Here is a 17,445-nt window from a genome sequence, read left to right as displayed (position 1 = left end):
CAGAGGCAAGGCATTTCCTGCTGACGGCTTCAAAAAGTCGAGATGTTACGGAGAGTCAGTGATCATTGTGGAGGAATGTTTAAAAAAAAATCCTTCATCTAACACCAGCTTTTTCTGACAAGTGTTCATATGCTGCATCTTATGTGATATGAATGTGATGAATGTGATTAATATGAAAAAAATCTCTTATATGAACTAGATCTTCTTTATTATGCTTCAAAGCTCTTCTCGGGTGCCTTCTTTTAGATATTCAAAAGCTTTTGATAATTCTATTTTAAATTTTTTTATTTCTTGCTTTTATCCTTGCCTCTTTTTATCTTGTTTTTACCTGCCATGCCTTGTGCTTTTATTGCTTTTTGCTGCACACCTTGCGCTGCTATTGCTTTTCTGCTATTGTTTATTCTTGTTTCTTTTCCTCATGTTGTTCTGTTTTGCATGGTTTTATCTCACTATACAGCACATTGAATTGTTGCATGTATGAAATGCGCTATAAATATAAAATGGCCTTGCCTTGCCTATTATGTGTTTGTTTGTTAACGGCATTACTTATTATCAAACCCATCTGTATAGACACAAAGCATTGTTGGACTGGGACCAAAAAAGGCCCAGGGATTGTTGCCCTCTACATTGTGGGCCAGTCTGTAAGAAAATGTAACCTGTATAGAATCGGCCCCTGAGATTGGCCCATCGGGAAATGCCCTGTATGACAGATTGCCAGTCCAAGCCTGCTACAAAATAACAAACAAATAATAGGCCTATTCATATCCCAAGATGTGATTTAAATACTGTATAGGAAGAAAACAAAAGGAGAATGGAGATCAGAGTATGCTCTTTTTGGGGCATTTTCAGATTGTTTCACACCATCAGAACGTAAGAGACACATATTTGTAGAAATCACTTGTGTGGAACACAAAACTTGATCATGATCAATGAATCATTTTTTAATGCTTAACTACTGACAAATAGTGGTGCCACTTTTGAATGCACTTTCAATTCAGTGTTGTCCCATTTTCACAGCCAACAAGCATGACCCTGTTTGACACAAGTTTGGACAAATACTGGCACCCAGTGGACAAACAACATCACTACACACTGAGACCATCTGGCACAGGCAGGAGCGGACTGTGGTAAACACTCCGTAAACAAAGAACTGTGTCTACATTCCTTTGCCTCCCTGACACAACAAAGAGGCCTTTAAAATAACAAAATAATTTCCTTTAAAGGATTTCAACAGGGGCATCACAATGCACATTATTTTTGGAATTTACTCTCAGCTTATGTGAAAGTCATTTGCATTAGAGCAAGTGGTAGGCGGTAGCGAAGACACTGCAAGATAAAGTATGCGTACATAATGAATTAAATAATTATGTTAAAGGACAACAGCACTATTTTAAACATTAAGCCCTTTTCTGAGTTGTCTGCAATGTTTTAGAACCCCACTCACCGTTTATTTCATGTTTTCAGCTGTCTCCTTTATTTGGAAAATTTGGATTTTGTCTCAACCGGCTTTAGAATGGCCGTCTATGGGCATGTCCAAATATGTTCCTGAATCCACCCTAAACATTTGTTTTCAATACTGTCCAACTCACTGGGGGTGTAGGGGTGTTCACTGGTTTCCATAACAATATTTGTAGGGAAACATGACTTCTGTCCTTTTTTTGTAGCATTTTGTAAATACATTTTCTTTCTTTAATTCACAAAATACCAAATAAAAAATGACAGAAGCCATATCCTGCCTTCAAACTTGTTAGGGAATGCCAGGCAACACTCATTACCAGTTTGTGAGATGCATACTTTCGAAAACAAATGTTAAGGATGGTTTCTAAGAACATATTTGGACATGCCCCGTAGACGGCCATTGTAAAGTCAACTAGCCACAAGAAAACAGGCCACAAGTAGCCCCAGTCGAGAAAATCACAAATCATGTTTTTTTTTTTAAAGAATTTTCAATTTGATGTATTGAAGAAACCACCCAATACTTCAGAATAAGTGATTTGTCTAAAAGCATGCATTTAGTGTTAATTCTTTTCTATGGGCAAGTGGAACTTTACCAGATTACTACATGTGAAGTATGATTGTAAATCTTAGAATCTGAGATTAACCCTTGCCACGTGATAGACATAGACATGTGTGGCCTGATTTATTGCGGCTAGTCACGTACTATATTGTGGAATACTTCAGACAGACATACTGTATTAGGATTAACGCAAACAGACACAAACAATTTTTAGAACACAATGTGTATTTAATGAACATAATTTTAAAAAAAAATTGAAAAGTTTTCCAGCTGCCATTGGTGTTCAAACTTTGGTATCTCACATGGTTTTCTTTTTCTGACACTCTTTATTGCTAATTTTAAAATGTAAATCCTACATGGTTTATACTACACAACAACATGGACAAATAATTTCATTGAACAATTTAATCTCTTGCGGTGAGCAAATTTCAAGTACAATATAAAAATGGTTTGTCTTGAGACTTTGTTTGTGTGTGTGTGCTTGTTTGTTTGTGGCCAGCTCTTAGCTAATCCTTACATGTCAGGCCACTGGTCTGTGGCATCTGCCCTTCTGAGCTTGTTAACATGTTTTTAACAAGATTACACAAATTGCCTTTCTGAGTCATGGCCAGTTTACCCAGGTAACATTACAATCCCTGTGTGTTACATATACATCCATAGAGACCTTACCACAGCAGCACCCAGTCACGACAAAGAGATACAGAGAAAGAGGTAAAGAGTGATACAAAACCATGTACAGGAATCATCAGTCTCTGATTTACACATGTTCAAACGCTCACGCAAGATAGATCAAAGTATGTTTTTTTTTCAACATGCAATTAGGCACTGTAGATTTTGTAAATATCTTTTTTAAGTTACAAGCATCAAGTGATGTTCACTTCACTTGTCTTGTGACCTCTTGCTCACTCAACCAATCGCATTAAAGGTTTCTTGTCAAGTCCCAATATATACCAACAGGACTCACACTAACACTGATTATACCTGGAGGGACTCACTTTACAGTATTGGTTTCTTTCTGGGGATAAGCTTAGACTTTCACTAATGGTAAGGTGAGGGGAGCACGCAAACAGACTTAACATGAAAATAGGCAGGATTCGCATGTATTTAGAAGGACCAAAGGCAGAGGTGAACATCCCAACCAGCTTCCAAGTGTAAAAAAAACTGTGTTGTTGCTACTGCCTCTGCAACAGGACAGTTCAGAAGTCCATTGATCTACCTTCCTAATTAGTCATTTTCACTTTTACATCAAACAAGTAACATTTTGAAGCAAAGCAGCATAAACAACTACATGTTTGAGGCAGGAAAAAAGTGGTGTCTAACATGTGTATGTCTATTCCACAGGATGCAACATAACCTGCTTTGAATGCATGGAACTGTTGAGTGTTGGAAGATGTCTGATGTCACACTAAAAGGACCGTTGATGTGTTCATGAGGATCAGCTGGCTCAAGAAGAGGTTCCATCAAACATCATATGTGTTTTACCTTCTCTCGCCCCCTCCACTTCTGTTCCGAGGAACTGGCCAGCATTCTCCACATAGTACAGCGTCTATAAAAAAGTCTTTATAGGTTTAGCAGCACTAAAGTGTGTTCTCTCTGTCTGCACAAAGTCTGTGTGCGCCACCTTTGTCACCTGTGTGATTCTCATCCATCACTCGGGCCCATTGTATGCAGCCCTGTACACAGGTTTTAAGAATTTTACCCCCAGAGTGTCATGCCCCTGCGTGGTTCACAGGAAGGGACAGTTCTCTCCACACATGATGTAGAGTGTGTCTAAAAAGTCTGGTTCGAGAGTGGTGTTGGGGTTTTAAGAATTTTACCCCCAGAGTGTCATGCCCCTGCGTGGTTCACAGGAAGGGACAGTTCTCTCCACACATGATGTAGAGTGTGTCTAAAAAGTCTGGTTCGAGAGTGGTGTTGGGGCTTCGGTGCACAGCCTTTTGGGTGGGCTGGCTGTCTTGTCTCTTGGTAGGCTGTGACACTACGGGGGGTGCAAGAGGCAGGATGTTCATCAGTGGGTGCACTTTGTTATCAGCTTTCTTAAACTCTGGGAAGAACCCTGGAAGTGCTGTATTCTTGTTCACAGAGGGTTTGGGTGGCTCAGTGATGGGGGCGACTCTCTGCACCTCCCGCTTCTTTTTCTTGGAAGCGTCAGCCTCAGACCTCGGCTTTTCGCGTCCTTCATCCTCCTCGTGTTCTGAGTCGCCTTGGTGCGGGAGGGTGAGGTAGGCGCAATGTGAAACTGGCTCCTCCACATCGACTTTGACAGATTCGACAGAACTGAAATGGGAGTATGGAGCATCTTCCTTGATGGCTTCCTTACCACCCCTGGATGGAATGTCTCTTTGCATAGTCTCCTCTGGTGTTGTGGTCTCTTGAGGATGATCGTCTTGCCCTTGCCAGCGGCCCTCATCCGCCCTCACAGTATTAGGGCTTTCTGCTTGTGCAGTCAAAGAGGTGCACTGTGTTGACTCGTTTGCCACATCTATTGAGCTTTTCGCATTGAAGTAAGACAGTTCGGTCATAACGCTGGACCGAGCCTCATGAAGCGCAGTGAGATTTCTGACAGTGTTATGCAGAATAGCTTCCCTGCGCTTGGATTTGGAAGCAGAAACGGGTCTACTACTCGCCTCGTACGTTTTCCCAGATCCAGGCTTTCCGTAGAGACGTTCGATGGTCCTCCTGACATACCCTTTAGCTATGGACAGCCTGCCCGCATCCTCATCTGCGCTGGAGTTGTCCGTGGACGTTTGAGTCCCAGTGGCTCCACTGTCAGACGTGCCTGGGTATGAGTCGGATTGGGCAGACTTTAAGGGGCTGGGCTGTTTCCTTATGACAGCCTTCTTGTCTGAGGAGCTCTTGGCCAGAAACATCTCTCTGATGGACTTCACCCTGTTGGGCTGAGGACTGCCGTCTGAGTCCCTCGACCGGGAGTCATAGCTAAAAGCCAAGGGAGATGGTTTTCTTGATGATGCCGCTGAGCTGGTGGTTGTGTCTATAAGCGGTGGGGAGGCTCTGGTCTTGGTCGGGGCAGGTTCTTGTGTTTCCTTCGCACTTTGAGATTGCATTATGCCTGGTACCACAGCCATAAACTCTTCTATCTTAGTCTGTTCGTCAGACAGGTGAGACACGCTAGTCAGCTCATCGTCCTTAGCTGCTTCTCGAACCTCAATATGAGACTCATTCTTGGAACGCTTTGCTGGTTTTGGTGGTTTTGGTGGTTCCAAATTGCTGACAAGTCCTGCAATCTCGGTGGGATAAAGGAGAATGGTAGTGTGGTGGCTTGTCATTGTCCCTTTTGTCCACTGTGGTTCTGCCAGATAGCTTTCCTGATGGATGGTGTAGCATGCTGGGCTGTCTGAGATTACAGGACTTGGGGTACATACTTTCTGTCCATTGTCATGATCCTGTTCATCTTTGGTCACTGCAGGGCTCTCCATATCTCTGTGCTCTTTTTCTCCTTCATTCTTCATTTGACAGACATATGGTTCTTGTATTGGACTCGAGCCACCCTGTTCACCTTTTCCTCTCAGTTTGTCCATCTGATCATTGTGTTCCTCAGGAAGGCTGGTCAAGTCTGAGTTTCTAGCGTATTCATCACCTGTTGGTGTAGCTTGCTGCATTTCTGTGTCGCTTGGCTTTTCACATTCATCTGGATCCTCTGAAAAGCCCATCAGCTCATCACAGGTGTCTCCTTCATATTCAAAGTCGTGGGTGGATTTATTGTCTTCCGGGCTGGATGGCTTTTCTTCTGTATCACTTAGTATTTTTACACCTTCTTCATATTCATAGTCGTGGGTGAATTTATTGTCTTCCGGGCTGGATGGCTTTTCTTCTGTATCACTTTGAACTTTTACACCGTCTTCATATTCAAAGTCGTGGGTGGATTTATTGTCTTCCGGGCTGGATGGCTTTTCTTCTGTATCACTTTGTACTTTTACACTTTCTTCATATTCATAGTCATGGGTGGATGTATTATCTTCTGGACTGGATGGCTTTTCTTCTGCATCACTTTGTACTTTTAGACTTTCACTCTCTGCATGTATTACATCTTCCTCCGTGCCATATTCTGGAATGGTAACATCGATCATGTCTTTCTCTTGGCTTGGTTCGATGCTTCTACTCTCTATTTCAGTATTGCTTTCTTCCTTCTCTTGGCTTACTTCCTGGTCTTCATCACTAAGCAGCCTATCAACTCTAATCTCATATTCAGCCTGTGACTCTGCTGTATAATCTGCCCGGCTTTCCATATAGCTAAACTGGCATTTTTGGTCAACCTGGTCTTCAACCTGGTCTTCAGAAGCAGGACGATTGCTTTCATCTGATTTTTCCATCAGATTGGTACTGGAAAGTCTGAGATTGAGTGGGTCATTGTAGGGCATGCTGGTTGATTGAATTTCGGCGCTGGGCACTGAGTGTGCGGAAATTACAGTGGACTCTGAGGGCGGGCATTCTGTTATTTCATAGGATGCCTCCAGAGCACTCTCTTCATGGTGGCTCTTGATGTTTTCCGTAGAGTCTCTGTCCTCCTTGAAGTACTCCACAGACTGCTGCACTGTAACCGTGCCATGTTTAGGGCTGTTGACTGCAATCGTTTGCTCCCCAGTGTCTTGATTCCTTACATCTGAGGCCTTGTCGCTTTTCGCTTTCGTTTGCTCCCCATTGTCTTGATTTCTTACATCTGAGGCCTTGTCGCTTTTCGCTTTCGTTTGCTCCTGAATGTCTTGATTTCTTACATCTGAGGCCTTGTCGCTTTTCGCTTTCGTTTGCTCCCCAGTGTCTTGATTTCTTACATCTGAGGCCTTGTCCCTTTTCGCTTTCGTTTGCTCCCGAATGTCTTGATTTCTTACATCTGTGACTTTTTCGCTGAGTGCCATTTTTGCACTATGAAATTGAGAGACTTCATCCATTAGCTGAGGGGAGTCTTTTGCGCTTCTCTGCTTGGAAAGACTGGTCTCACCTTTGCTGTGTATGGCAGCGAGCTCCTCTCTGACTCGTTCTGGCACTCCAAGCTCTCCCATGAGCTCCTCGATGGCTTTCTCCTCTTCTTGTCCGATGTCAGCAGGGCCGTCACTCCCTGAGCTGGTGCTGGTGCTGGTGCTGCTGTTGGAGTTGACACTGCAACTCCTAGCCTGCTCGCTAAGCTCCTGAAAGCCCCTCCAGCTTTGCAGCAACCGCCTAGATATTGAGTTCTGCAGGGCGGACAGACTCTCGCTTAGAACTTGTGCATCTTCAATCTTGGCCAGCTCTTTCAGTGAGTTTAACAGTCTGAGAGCCTCTGAATAAATCAGGTTGTCTATTCCCAATTGCTTGTTTGAGTTGAGATTGGAAAGGCCATCCTTCAGTGCCATCACAGAGAGAAAAGCCAGAAGGACCCGGGAGGATGATCCGAAGGTCGAAGCGATATGGGATGAGAAGTCAGGTAAGCTGTTGGACTTCTCCAGGCACGAGGGGCGTGTCTGTCGAGATGTCACTTTTATAGACTGGATGGACAGGCACACCTGCTCTACCACTGGTTTCATGTCAGGACGGGCTGCCATTCTCACTGTGTAGGACCCTGTTGGAGTTGGTATTACGGTAGATGTTATGCTTTTTAAAGTCTGTCCATTGCTCTGCCTGTTTGAATCGGAAGATACCGCATTTCCCTCTGTTGTTGATGCATTGACAATTTGTGTTTTCTCTTTCGGAGTGACTGCGATACTGGCTTTGGGTGAGGTAGGACTATTTATTGGTGCCTGAGCCAGAGCCTGGCCACTTGTTTGGTGTTTTTTGGTCATTTGATTGCCGTTATCTGCTTTCCTTTGAGACTCATATCTCGATCTCGTTCTTTCAAAGTTAGAAATCCCAGACACTTGCACCTTTTTCACATCAGTATTTGGTGGTGAAGATTGCTTGGGTGAGGAATGAACTGCTTGTTTCTTTTCTAAAGTAATGCCTCTGGGCAATGGTAAAGGTGTGTCCTCTGCTACCTCACATGGCTGAATGTCTGTGGCTACTGCATTTTTTACTGGATCTGCATTATTTTCCAGTGTGTGATTACCGGGTAAGGAACTCTTCAATAAAGAAAGATCTGTTTGTATTGCCACTGACTCTAAATCATTACTTTTATGTGAAGAATTCTGTGACTGCGGCGGTGAAGGTTCTGCCGTCTTATTCGAATCTTGTAAAATATGTGACTGTACAATACAGGGCACGCTGTTTGATGGAACATCATTGCCAGGATTCTCAGCATCATTGTTCGTTTCAGCCCCTGTAGACCCTTCCCCATCAGAGCTGATTTGGAAAAGTGCTTTGGGGTCATCGGCTATTTGAGAGGCGGACTGGGAGGCTGGGTGAACATTAAAGGGGGACTCTTCGTCCATATCCGCCATTACGTCGTGTCGACTTGATAGCAGCCACTGCTCCACATACTCATTTATCATGGAGGATGAAGAGTTGAGGGCAGGAAGAGACACGCTCTCACTCAGCTCAGCTGTCTGTGGAGTGGGTTGCTTCTCCTCATGCATAGAAGTCTGGCGTATTAGAGCAGCTTTTCCTCGGAACGCTTCAACTTCCAGCACGTTTCTTTTTTGTTGAACATTCGTTACATCACTTTTTTCTATTTTCTTTTCGTCTGCCACTGGCTCGTTTGGCTGCTTTGACAGTTCATTCTGATTTTCTGTTGCTTGTGTTGTGATGATTTCTGTTGGCTGCTGAGCGCTCATATCAGAAACAGTAACCTCATATTCAGGCGGTCGCATTTTGTGTCTTTTTTTGAGGAGTCTCTGAGCTGATTTTGCCTTGAGACGCTCTGCGGTCTTAGGTCTCGTCGAAGTGGCGGGGCTGTTTTTTCTTTTACGAACTCCTTTTAGAATTTCAGCTACATTTTCCCTTCGTTTCTTTTCTGATGCTGTGCCCTGGAATGCCTGACTGAATGTTACAGGTTTCCTCTTCTTGCCCTGACCCTGGGAATCTGCACTGGTTTCTGTTGTTTGCTGATTTGACTCCGACGCCTTCTCTCCTGTGACGGTGTTAGAACCGCTGTCCGTAGCAGTTGGCGCTTCACCAGTATGGGTGTTAGAGTTTAAAGACGAGACTTGGTCCACCAGCTTCCCTTCGCTGTTTGATTTGCTGGTAGTGGAAGGGTTCTGGTCCGCATCCCAGTCCAGGCTGGATGAGTTGTGGGGAGTTCTCTCGGATGAGGCTGGGAGGACGGTATCTGGGGAAGTAGGGTGACTGTATGTAGCTGCTACTTCTCGAACTCTGAACTGTGTGTTGGCCAGAAAATTGTCCTGACAGGTCTGCTGCTCATAAATGTGAAGCACAGTTTCCCTGATCTCCTCTGCATTCTCCTGGAGCTTAAGAATGTCAGCATCTGTGTATTGGGACTGAAGGCCCACGCCAGACTGAACATTTCGGGGTTTGGGCACAGGCCTACTCGTCTGTTGCATTATACAGTATTCTTGTTTCTGTTCTCTATAAGAGTAGGTGCCCACCACTTCCCTGTGGACCTCAGTCTCAGAACCCTCCAAGATTTTCTCGACTGGTGACTGTATTTGTCTCCTTGCCTCCTTGCGTGGGCCAGGCGTGGGCAATCGAGCGGCAAGGGGACTGAAAACCTTGACTTGTCCGGTTTGCTCTTCCTCTTTCTCCCTTGCAGGTTCAGAGGTCTCAGATGAGCTGTTTTTAATTGGAGGCACCAGCTCCTGACTTTCAGCACTTTCATTAGCTGCAATATCCGAGTCATCCTCATGCTCAGGGGGTGGAGGGAAATCTGCCATACCAGCTTCTACTTCACCGGAAAGCATACTAGAGTCCATTATTTGATTTGGTACAGTTGACCTGCTTAAGGTCGTAGTCCAGTGAACTGTTTCCTCTTCCTTGATGGTCAATCGGACTTTCATCTCCACCGTCATGCTGCCATCCTGATTGACCCGGAAGGACTTCTCGATGTCATCATCGGGAAGCGCCTGGGTGTCATTGGCTTCTCCATATGTCAGTATGTCCGTCCCATTTAGGGAGCCCAGGGCATGGCCGTTCTCCATCTCCACTGAGCCGACAGCGTCACCCATGCTCTCCGCCACACTGTTATGGATCTGGTTGACAAAGAAACGCTCTGAGGACGGTGAGAAGATCCTGGACCTCACGCTGCTGGACGCTGATTTCTTTTTCCCTTCATGAGTTCAAGGTTGTTGCAGGCACACACGTTGGTCGAGATGGTTAAAGTCGGTCGAACCAGGAGAAGAAGGAGGTGGCCCATTTGTTGAAAAGACCCACATCAAGGCAGAAGGAGAACATCCGTGTGCATGAGGGAGACAAAAAAAGGAAAAAAGGCACATTAGTCATGCAAGGCATAGAATATTGAGACTGCCTGAGGCACGTCGTAGCATAGTGTATCTGAGCTAGTCTGTATGAGGGATATGATGCGCTCAGTAAGTAGGTTACTGAGGGTATTACAGCAACGGATATGACTACCTCAGCACTTCTCCTAGCTGTCTCATCCCTCTGCCAGCCACCTTCAGTATGCACACATACTCATTCACACAAGCCACAGTCACAGACAAGGAGACTGGTAATCCAGGCAAATAAAGAACATTTAAAATATTTCACTTTCTACGTACACTGAAATGTATTGTGCAGCACACACACCTGTATGCACGCGCACACACACACACACACACACACACACACACACACACACACACACACACACACACACACACACACACACACACACACACACACACACACACACACACACACACACACTCAAGAAAGCACTCTCTCTCTCTTTGCAAAACTTGCCCTCACTTTATTTAGTCATGCATTCGATTAAGATGCTGTTTACATGGATATTAATATCTTTTTAAAACGCATTGGATTTTACTTATTGTTCACTTGTACACAGAATTTCAGGAATCATCTCTTAAAACTGTTTAGTTAAAGTTTTAAAAATATCCCTTCTAGGGAGCTAAAATGCTAAAATGTTTTTATTTGGATCCACATGCCATGTGTACGTAAACCAGGGGTGGGCAACTTTTTTGATAGAGAGGGCCAACATTTTTCATCGCTACCATCAGAGGGCCACATGACCACGCATTTCAGAAAGAGAAGCGAATCTGCAAAATTATTTGTTATATGTATTTATACCCGAATGTTTATTAAACCATGGTATTTTAACATGATGTCATAAACAACCAAGACAAATGTTAAGTTTTAAAGAATGAGCAAAATACCGTGTTTACTGTAATGCTGACACAAAATTGAATTATGTTTATATCCGGGCCACACTGAGTATGGAGGCAGGTCGCATGTGGTCCCCGGGCCTCCAGTTGCCCATCCCTCACGTAAACGGCTAAAAATATCCGCATTTAAAAATATCTGCATACGTGTAACGAGCACCTAAATAAAGCGTGTGTACAATGTATATGTACAATGTACATTTACCTAAATTGTGGAATCATCCTACGAAAACTCTGATCTTACTGCTGCTATTCAGTCATGCCCATGTTATATGCCTTGTGAACACAATTAACTAAAACGTGTCAACAATTTGTAAAATATGCTCACTTCATTTAGAAAGCTAATAATAAATTATGATTGTTCAATAACAATTGCATGTTATATAAATCGTGGCTATGCCTAGTAAATTGTTCTCACGAGATACAAAACGTGGGCCCGACTTACAGTACAGTAATAGCAGTGAGTGCACTGTTTTAGGAACTTGAGCCCACGATTTAGGTACCAATGCAAACATGTTTTACAATTGCCCAACAGTATCTTTATTATCAAAAATATATTATTAGGAACAGAACATTAAATATATGCTATATCTAATATATACAAATATATTAAATATAAGAAATATCGCAAACATCTCCACTTCTACTGGACTGGACCTACTGTACGTGTACACAAACACCTCAGACACACACAAGCCCTCACTCAAAAGACAGTTTTTCTCATATGGTAACATTTACAGTCTTTGAATCTTTTGGATCTTTGTATTATTGAAAATACATTATTTAAGGAGCCAGACTTACGGCGAGTGGGATGCGCCCATTTTGGGTCAACTCTCTTGGCGGGCAGCCATGTTGGGGCCATGGGTCTCTGGACGTCGTAGTCGCCGACCTTAAAGGGTTCCCGACCAGCTGCCACTAGCACTCCGGAGCAGAGGATCAGAGCCGGCAGACCGTCCACCTGCGACAGATGAAGAGAGTGTGGTGGGGGGTGTAAGTCCACGGAAGTAGAGAGAGAGTGTGGTGGGGGGAGTAAGTCCACGGAAGTAGAGAGAGAGTGTGGTGGAGGGGTGTAAGTCCACGAATGAAGAGAGTGTGGTGGTGGGCGTAAGTCCACGAATGAAGAGAGTGTGGTGGTGGGCGTAAGTCAACACGTGTAGAGAGTGTGGTGGGGGGTGTAAGCAAGGGACTACTGAGGCGGACATGTAGACTTCTTGTCATCACAAGCAAGTTCTGAAAATGACACCGATTATGTGTATGCTTGTGAGTGGTGTGTGAAAGGACTGTTTCAGTCAGGACGATTTCCATCTTCACTGATATAATAAAATATAGTATAGAATATATAAAATGTACAATTGAAATTGCTGTCTGTGCTAAAATAATGTTAAAGTAGAAGGAATTCAATTAATTATTTATTTTTCTGATCAACTGATGAGGTATAAAGTCAATTTGTGTATTTCTGTCAACAAAGGTATTCTCTTATGTTTAAATAGCGGTTTGTCTTTGAAGTAGATGCATAGACTACATGACTAGATCTAAACAATGTTACTCAGTAGGTAGTTTACACATATACACTGATATTGTGTAATGACCTCTTAGCCTCCACCTCACCGTTTGTGGAAACTGGCAAATTTGCATGATCACGTATTCCTCTTGAATTGTGTACGTAAACATGCGTGTGTCTTGTTGTGTGCAGTGCCTCCATTCAAGCCTGGGGGGAGCTGGAATAACGCGCTAATAGGCTTCTCCACACCCCACCACCCCTGCGCCCTGTCAGGTGATTTCCCAGCATGCACTGGAAGATAAGAGGATGAGGCTCTAAAGGAGATTGTAAGCACCCAATCCAGCCAACTACACTATCTGCCTTGCACATGGGCATAATGACTTGTAAGGAAAGAAGACTGATTTTCCACCACGATTTGCAACCAACATTCGCTGTGGAAATGCTTGATTCCTACATAGGCTCGATGCCATACATTCGTATATATGTGATTCTGCATGTTTTTCTGTTATAACAGTAAAAAATAAGACCGTTTACCTCAGCAGACTCCAACACAATTTTTTTGTCATTGGGTCAGAAAAGAGCAAATAACCAACTGAAACGCTTATGTGCTTCAATGTTCTACACAATAACATTGCATAGTTTTGAAGGTGGAGTGTGGAACTCTTAAGTAGATTGTTTCCATAATGTATGCTGATCATTCACACATTTCATCCTTTTCATTAATAATTACTACCATCAGCAATTTTTTTCGAAATTCACATTTTTCATACACGAAAAGGTGGATCCTGTCCATGTAAAATAGCCATTTTGAATTTCCAGTAGTAGACATCAGACATCTTGGACTTTAAAATCATACTCTGGTCTATTCAGAACAATATTCATGAACAATATCAAATTTGCACACTGGACATGTAACCCCTTAACACACACTGTCCCATCACTGGAACATTTTAATAGTCACTGAAAAAAACTTAACTATGGTACCATAGTACTACACCACTATGACAGAGGACAGGAAAAGAATTGTTTAATAAAACTACATGTAAAAGTAATAATATGTTACTATTACTTTTACAATCAATTTTAGACTGATTGAATGTGTGGCCTGTACATTTCCAGGTCTTCATGTTTGAAAATGTTGTTTTCCATGTTCACACTCATCATCAATTTCAAGCATTTCATCTAATTAGCATTTTACATTTTACATTTGTAAGTACATGAAAACTTTTCCGACTTATTCATCTGCAATTTTTACCTGCTTTATCTATTAAGGTCCATACATGACAGGGAGCCATCAACCATTTCAGGACCACGTGTCTGGTGCGGATTGTGCAGGCGAATGTGTCCTCTTTATTTAGCTTGTCACTACATGGCATATGCGGAACAGATGTAGCTGGCCGGATCACGCACCTGGGGAGATTAAGGGTTTCTCTCTAACTTCATGTTATTTATACGCGCCTAGCAACAGTGGGCCAAGGTGTGATGTCACAGGCTCCCTGACCACCTGAGTGCTCCGACTCTAGTTTACGCTTAGAGTCCCTGCCTTGGTATTACTGTCATGATTATATCCCCCTCCTCTACAGGGGGGGAGAGGACCAAATATAGGCATGGTCTATAGTCACGCATGTAAAGTCAAGATTAAGGTAACTTTTAGTGACACGGATCGGGTAAAGCTAGGGTCAAAAGGTCTGTCTGCTGTCAGTCTGCGTGTCTGTCTGTCTGACAGAAAAGCCTGAAGGAAAAAAGGAACATTATTTACATGAGCTGCATAACAGGAAGGAGAAGCGAAACATTTAGTTGTTCGGCTGTTCCACACAGTTTGGCTGGTGAAGCTTTTATACATTTAGTTGTTCGGCTGTTCCATACAGTTTGGCTGGTGAAGCTTTTATACATTTAGTTGTTAGGCTGTTCCACACAGTTTTGCCGGTGAAACTTTAATCCTTCTCCTCCACAACTGAAAACTAAAATACTTTTTTCACTTGTGAAAATCTACCATGGTTGTTTTGTAGTAACCATGGTTCTACCATGGTATGTCATGGTTACTCTAAGCACTCTGAACCAACCATAGTATTACTATGGCTTATCCATGGTTTTTTGGGTGACCATGAAATTGTGGTTCCTGACTAGGGTTTAACCATTGTTTTACTATGAAAACTATCCATGTTTTTCATCATGGATTTATCATGGTTTATAGTTATTCATGATCTTTTTGGGTAACCATGAGTTCAACTAGTGTACTCTTTGCCACAAACCTAAAGCATAGTCACGGACCATGGTTTTAGTGGTTACCCAAAAAAATACTAAAAACATGAATAATAACTACTTGTGGGCAGCCGTGGTGTAATGGATAGGGAGTTGGACTGAAGATCACAGAGTTTGCCGTTCGAATCCAAGCAAGGCACTTAACCCTACATTGCTCCAAGAACTGTAACCAATACCCTGCAATAGCTGTATAGACACTTTGGATGAAAAAGTGTAAGTGTAATGTAATGAATAACTATTAACCATTGTAAAACCATGGTTAGTTTTCAAAGTAAAACCAAGGTTAATTTTTGTAACGGTATGGTTAAACCATAGTCAAACCATGGCTAAACCATAGTCGCGAATCATTCCCATGAAAACCATGAATAACCATGGTTAATTTTCATGAGGGTTATGCAGTACTTTTACTGCGGAACCAAAGTCTGGTATGTGTACCAATGAAAGAATGAAGAAACAAGCCCTTACTCTGTGACCATCAGGCATGTAGAGCTTGACTACTGGGAAGTGCATGACCTCAGATACATAGTCCAGAAGTGCCTCGAACGATCTAGCACTCTTCTTCTGCAGTAGGACGGTGTGCTTCTCCTCTGGTCGGCCATTCCGGAAGACCACCAGCCGCCGGGGCGTGCTGAGGAGGTGCGGAGTGGCCTCCCGCCGCCGCCGCCGCCGCGTTCTGGAGCGGATCTGATCTCTCTGCTGCGACTGCTCCCGCCGCCGTGGCGCGCTGACCTGCCGAGGGTGGTACCAAGGCGGCGGCCTCCGCCGAGCCCGCTCCAGGTCTACAGGTTTGACGGTGCGCTGGTCGAGTAGACAGGAGTACAGAAGAATAGAGTCACTTCATGGATTCCAAAGCAGACCTGGACTGGGACGGCCCCTACACTACAAAACATTGCAAGCTAGTAAAAAAGCTAACGTAAAAAATCGAACCTAAAAAAGTATGTTTCCCTGCTGCCTTGCGTTTGTACTGCAAGTTAACTCAACTCGAGGCTTCAATGAACGAGGCTTTCTCAAGTTGAATTAACTCACAAACTTAAGGCAGCAGGGCAACTTACAATTTTTACGTATAACTGGCTGCAATGTTTTACAGTGTAAGAACTGTCAGCCAACTGAAAAAAAATGCCCTGTATGCTAAATAACCAGTCTGGATCTGCACCAAAGGCAGTCAAGGTGTCTTGCAGACTATACGTACATAATACACAAGAAAGAACAAACATATTGCACACATCAGCACACACAAACACAGACATTAACAGAGCAAACATATTGCACACACATACGCTCCGTACACATATCTGCATACAACCATTAACCAAGTATTAACCTGATCGGAGCAGATGTAGTTGTGTCCGTGATGGAGCTGCTCTAAGGAGCGCACGGTGGTGTGACCCCGCGGCGTGGTGATGGTGCGTACGCCGAAGGGGAGGGGCACTCGCCGCGACAGGCTGTCCAGCAGCGACTCAAACGTCTTGAAGGTGCGGCTGTTGATGACCACAGGCAGGCCGCCAAACTGGGCGTCGCCGCTCTTGTAGAAGCACACGCGCTTGGAGGAGATTGGCTCGTGGAAGTACGGCTGCTGCCGGCCAGTGGTGGTCATGGTGCGGCCGCTGCCCGACGACTGGCCATGCTTGCGCGACAGGCCTGTTCCGTCGCTCATGGTGGCGGCCGGGAAGCGCAGTCAGATTGTCTCAAATATCCTATGAGACACACAGAGGGAAGAAGAAGTTGGAAGCTAAGGAATAGAATGGTGAAAAGCAGTCAGAACTGTTATTGAGAGTGAGTCCACCATGGGCCCTCTACACATGACATCAGACACCTGCGAACATTGAACATTTCAATGCTTTCGTACCAGGAATGAATTGCTTCTGGTGGGAGAGACATACAGACATATAGACACAATATGCATATAGAATATATCTAAACGCTACTGTTTCTTGCTTGAAACAGGTCACCGGCTTCGCTTCAAAGCGGAACTTGTCTGTCATGATGGTGAAAAGGGGTTATTGTGCAACACCAAGGTCACACTTAACATAATTCGGGGGGTACAATTGATGGTCCTCTGGGTGGTCTGAAGGTGCTGAGACTATTTACAAATCATCAGCTGAAACCTTATGTCTCCACCTAAAATGTTGGATGAATCAGTCCATGTATTAACAGGCTTCCATGCTAATTCATGTCATGCGATTTCACAGGAAATGTAGTGTGCACATGCTCTTTTTCATGTCAAGTCAGCCTTAGTACATCTGAACATTTGCATAAAAAGTTACTTACTGTATGCCTCTTTTCCACTGCCATTTTTCTGGTAGGCCTACAGCTCGATACAGCGCGACTTGGTCAACACTTTTTGCTTTTGGAATAGGCACAACAAAGCTCAATCGTAAAGCAAAAAGTGGTGTCCGAGTCGCACTGTGTCGAGCTATAGGCCTACCAGAAAACCGGCAGTGGAAAAG

Source organism: Engraulis encrasicolus, chromosome 9 (genome assembly GCF_034702125.1).
Source record: "Engraulis encrasicolus isolate BLACKSEA-1 chromosome 9, IST_EnEncr_1.0, whole genome shotgun sequence".
In the NCBI taxonomy this organism is placed as follows: domain Eukaryota; kingdom Metazoa; phylum Chordata; class Actinopteri; order Clupeiformes; family Engraulidae; genus Engraulis; species Engraulis encrasicolus.
The sequence above is the reverse complement of the archived record's forward strand: the minus strand, read 5'-3'. Positions refer to the sequence as shown.